Genomic DNA, 6,042 nt, shown 5'->3' on the forward strand with positions numbered 1-6,042 from the left:
GACAGTGCTACTTTTTTTTATACCGTGGGATCCGATGTGAAAATCTTCCGACGTTGTGAGATTCTTGAGGAATTTTAACATTCTTGAATGCAAGTGATTTTTAAAAGATACAGTCAAATCAATATTTCTAGAACTTTGTTATTTATCAAAAAAGTAGTTGGCGCTTAATAATTAATAAAAGCTTAATACGCCTGCAGATTTTACGCATCTCGGCAAAAATTGTGTTCTTAAATTTATATAAAATGATATATATAACTTAGGTTTTTTTTATACAATGTAGTTTTGAAACGTTTGTTTTCATTTTGTAAATAACCTTCCGCTGACTGCGGCGATTTGCATACGACGCTGTGTGGAATTCGCAGCTATCGCCAACGAATTTCAAACGTGTGTCTGTTACACGACGTTGCGGCAAGTTAAACAAATGACGATTAGGCGGTGCTATGTCGGACGAATAAGTTATGAGGCACAGTTCCTTTTTCTCCATAGGCTGCACAAACCATTTCTTTACGGAAAATCTTCGTTCAAGCTTTTCTCGAAGTAAACTGCATATAGCATTCAGTACTGAATATGCAGATTTATGGACACCATTGTTCCAATTAGATACGAGATTACTGACTTCATTTACATAAAAATTCCTACACTTCATAAATTCTACGAAGAATTGTCTTCAATAGTTTTCTGTTTCAAAAAATAGTAATCGATAGGTGTGTATCATTTGTTCAAGTCTTTTGTACTGTTACCTGCGAAATTCCATTCAAGATTACTGTTAAAAATTTAACACTTCATGTGTTACAACTCCATACTGCATATTTATAAGATTACACCGTAGAAAAGCCCGAAATCATGGCTAAAACCCTAAAAATCGAAGTTGTCGGTGGGGAGTTTTTAACTTACGAATTGGCTACTTTAATGATGCGTCCGTATGGTGGTAAAAACAAAATGACTCATACTTTTATACTTGAATGGCAATTGCACTTCGAACTTCGAGTTTCTTGAACAATCATTACTCGCAAACGTGAGCGACAGTGCGAAGTGCATATTGTGAAGTCTGTATCTTTTTGTGGAAGTATTTTTTTTAAATTGCGTAAAATGGATATTGTTCCTGGTGGTAAGTACAACATTTTTTAGCGCTAACATGTCAAAAATTGTTATTTGTTATATTAGTAAATCGATAAATTGTAGATATAAATTATAAGAGCAAATAGAATACATTTATTGTAAAGTTATACTCGTAACTTTCTAGTCTTAGGAGGTCCTACCTTCAAACTTAATGGAGCCATAGTTAATATTTTCATCTAGCTATTCTTAAAAAATTGGCTGCATCGAAGTGCCCGTTTTTCCATTGTAGCCATTTTTATGAGAAAAACAGAATTACTTTTTAAAAATCGTGTCAAATTACTTAAATTGTTTTGAGATATTAGAAAAATCACTTTATTAGACACAATGTCGAAAATTATTTTGGAGAAAGATTGAAATTTGTTAGATTGAAGGAAACTTTTTAATTTTGTGTTTTCTATTTTCAGGATCTCGTGAGAGTGAAGAAGTGATTTTTAAGTGATTTTTAATAATTAAAAAATATGTAAATAGTAATACTAGTATTGCATCAAAAATTACATCAATGGTGGTGATATAAGCGCTAAAAAAATTAGTTTCTGCCCTGAGAACTAAATGGTAATGTTTTGTTTTTTTCAAATTTTAAATTCAGGTTCATAATCAGAATTTCCGAAAATATACACACACCAATCTTTGTGAAAATCAAATCATTTTTTCAACAACCCATCCGCTATATTGGATCCGCTATTTTGTTTTTTGAATTTTCAGGTTTAGATTCGTAATCAGCGACCATGAAAACCCTTACATACAAATTTTCAATTAAATTTGTCATTATTTTCTATTTTGACTATGATTTCGGGTTTTGTGAGCCATGCATCATCGTGAAGGAACAAACATGTGGGATTTTCTTCAGCAGGATTTACGACACGGACGCGACGAATAGCTGTTTCTGAGATTTGGACAAATTTCACATTTGGCGACCATTCGATGACCAACTTCCGTTTCGTCCTTCTCAATAGCCGTGACGTAAAGTAGGCACTTCCGAAGGGTCTACCCTAAGTTGTACCAGTATTCAAGGCTACCTCTGTCCTGGAGGAAGCCTGCAACGTTGCCAAGGTTTTCGAAGATTCCTTCCTTTCTTCCTTTCTTTCGAAGATTCCTTCTTTGAAGGATGCACAGATTGGAAAATTGCATCTTTTCGGCAAGGATAAATCAGCGCGATTCCTCTGCATAACAGTGGGAGTACGGAGACCAAAAAAAAAAATCGAGACGACACAAGTCAGAAGTTATTCGATCGTTTCACGATCAGTACTAATGAGGAGTAACATCACCCTTCTCGCGATCATTTACTAGCACAAGTCATTCTCCTTCTCACGAACTCGCGTATCATCCGTCCAAACGAACAATTGGATCAACCGTTTCCTTGCACAAAATAATTGTACGCGCGACCACCGCTCCATCAATTAGATCCGATTGCCCAAGATTAATTTGGCGGGAAATTTATCGACGACATGGGAGTCAATGCGAGTGTTCAATACGGGCCTCACAATCTCGAATGGGTGCAAACAAACCTGCACGTTATTTTTAATGCTCGCTTCGACTTCACTGGTATGTTCCAATGTTGGGAAAGTAACTGCAAATACAGGGTGTCCCAGGTTTTAATGTTCAAACTTTGTCAGTATATTCTATGGCACAACGTAAGAAAAAAATGTTATGTAAACATAGGTCATATAGAGCTTTATTAAGAAGTTATAACAAAAATTCAGAATAGGAATAGTAATCTACTAAAAAAAAAAATAAAAAATAAAAAAAAATCTTCGCTCGATGTCAATCATGTATTGTCAACAACGGTTATTAATACATTTCGAAATAACATTTCGAAGCTTACATAAACACACGGCATGTGCTGATCTATTCAAGCCAATGCTCGCAGTAACAGCAAGTTGATTACTATTCCTATTCTGAATTTTTGCTATAACTTCTTAATAAAGCTCTATATGACCTATGTTTACATAACATTTTTTTCTTACTTTGTGCCATAGAATACACTATCAAAGTTTGAACATTAAAACCCTGGACACCCTGTATGTATGTATCTACAGGGTGTCCCAAAAAAATGTCTCATAATACGGAAATGGGGAGGTAGCTGAGGTCATTCTAAGTAACTTTTTGCTTAGTGAGAATGCAATCTGCGGCTTTGTTTACGAGTTATTAACGAAAAACACTGACCAATGAGAGGCGAGCGCGCGAACTACAACGTGGTTGATCGCTCGAGTGCAACGTGCTCCGACCGCAGAGTTTGACAGAAGATCGGGGCTCCGTGCTGTGTTTGAATCAATGAACAAGTCACGGAGCAAGAATTTTCGATTTTTGTTTTTACAACGTTACAGTGATAATTTTAAGAAAAATGCTATTCATCCTTATTCCAGAATGTCTGAAGAATATTTTCTAATTTTTCGGACCGGAAATAATAAGTAGTTTAATCGCGTATAAAAATAAGGTTTATGTTATGTTCTTTATGACATCTACTGTATAATTGCCAAAATATTTTTACTGGCATTAGACTCTCTCTCTCTCTCTCTCTCTCTCTCTCTCTCTTATATTCTTCAGATATAAAGTAACCGTCGTTCAGGAAACACTAAATTCTGTTTACAATAAATCATTATAAATAATCCTAACATTAAATATCAAGTGATGCCTTGTCTATTGTTACTGAATGAGCTGAAGAGTATTTCCACAATTCGCTTTTATACCTACCATTTCCAAGAAGCACGTGATAGTTGTTGGAAAACAGTAGCGCGATTTGAAATCAAGTACTAGAGATCCAACCGTCAATGGACGACGATCGTAGGGGGGTGGGGGGCTGGTCGAAAGCGACGAGTCCATCGATTATCTTGACAGTTTTGTGCCGCTTAGTATTCCGTGCAACGTTTCCGGTGGAAATACGTGTCGGAAATTACATCTTCTGCGTGTTATGTACTCGTACAAGCCACTAATACGCGCGGATAATTAGAGAATCAGTCACGAGAGTGTAACGCGCGTGGAAATTACGGCCAGCCGAAGGATGAGAATCAACCACGGAGTCGGACTGTCTCCGACGAGAGAACGAAACGCGTTAAATGAAATTCGGTGCAGCTGGGGCCCCGACGCGGTGACAAGTTGTTCGATAATACTCTCGCTTTTGACGACGCAATTCCGTTACGGTAAATTATTGGCGGATGTTCTTTCGTGTTATTTTGACCCGTGCTCGCGAATTACGGTGTTTTTGCGTGTCGTTATTATTTCTGTCGCTATAATAAATTGGCAACGAGACTGTCTTTTGTTGGCAAAGTGTCGAATGTTCGATGAAATTCTGTGTTCAACTTGTCCAACAAGTTTCTTTCCTTTTTTCGATATGAAACAAATACACGATATTTATTGTTTAAGGTTGATTTAATGCGTAATATATATGAACCGTCCTGTTCGATCACCTTCTCCAATCTTCCAGGAAGCCTCATTATTCCCTCTTTCCAAATTAGTTGGGGCTTACTTGCAAAATATTCCTCGAGGTGCGCTTTTATTTCGCTTACGGATTGAAACCCGTTTATCATGGAGAGATTTTTTTAATGACAGAAACGAGTCGGATGGAGCGAGATCCGGGGAGTACGGAGGATGCGATAGAAGGTCTCAATCAAACTATAAAAGCTTCTTTCTTACAGACAATGCAACATGCGGTTTTGCATTGTCGTGATGAAAAACGACGCCTCCTCGGTTCGCCAATTCTGGCCGTTTTTCTGCTACGGCGGTTCAAGGACAAATTTAGACTATCAATTAAAGAAATATTTTTTGTACATGATTTCAGATATCTGTGGACTGAGTGAAGCTGACCACCACGAAGAATATATTTTTGGGAATCCCTCAAAAGCACTGTCATAACTTACACATTTTTGCATATTTTTAAATGAAAGGATACAGTTAATAATAAAAAGTCTGGTCGTTCAAATAAAGGAACATTGGCTGAAAAAGATGTTAAAAGCTTTGAGAACAAAATTCCTAAAAAACACAATTTTTGTCAACTCCTAATTAAGCATGACCCCTTGAGGAAAGAAATAAACGTTTACGTTACTCCGCAGAAATCCGCAATCTAGTTAGTTCAGTAAATTCTCCCTAATTGACGCTTAGATTGTACACAAAAATGGACAATTTGGGAAAAGGAGACACGATTATTCGAGCCTTGCGGCTCGTTTTCATAATTACTGATTGTCAACAACTATAAAAATGGGCCGCAAGGCTCGAATAATCGTATCTCCTCTTCCCAAATGGTCCATTTTTGTGTGCAATCTGAGAAATGACAGAAACCGTAGGCCAAGGGTTTAATCGTTATTTACTACTTTGCGACTAAATATGTTGCATATATATTTTGGTATGTGATCCGAGGAAATTCTGCCAGTGCAAATTAAAAAATTTCGGGAGACTCCTCTATGAAATAAGGTTGGGACAAACGTCCGTTTAAATGGCGCCTCCGCGATTCAGCCGCCAGTCTCCACAGATCATTCTGTAAGCGAAGGAGGCAATTGCGGAACGCGTCAACAGATACACGGCACATCGATAGCGACAGGACACGGCACGCGATTGTTAAACGACAAGCGTTTACGCAACCTGCCGTACATTGCACACGCACTGACACGGCGGCACGAACGATTCGCTGGTTGCAAAAACACGATTTCCACGGGGCGCGTCATCTGTGTGTCGTAACGGGAGCACCGTACGCCGGGGTGAGTTCACCTGCCTCCACGAAATGCCCGCCGGTTAATTGCGGATCGCATGAGGTCGTTCTGCGAAGACGGTTGATTTTCGGGGCGAGCATTGGTTCGCCGATGTTCCCGCTCGCGTGCAGGAAGGAAAGAATCACCTAACCCGGTCATTAGCGGCACGGGCAAACAGTCTCCTTTTGGTTTGCTCGCAAGATCATTAGGAGGATTTAGGTCGGGAAAAAGAAAGGATTACATT

Source organism: Megalopta genalis, chromosome 2 (assembly GCF_051020955.1).
Source record: "Megalopta genalis isolate 19385.01 chromosome 2, iyMegGena1_principal, whole genome shotgun sequence".
NCBI classification, from domain to species: Eukaryota; Metazoa; Arthropoda; class Insecta; order Hymenoptera; family Halictidae; genus Megalopta; species Megalopta genalis.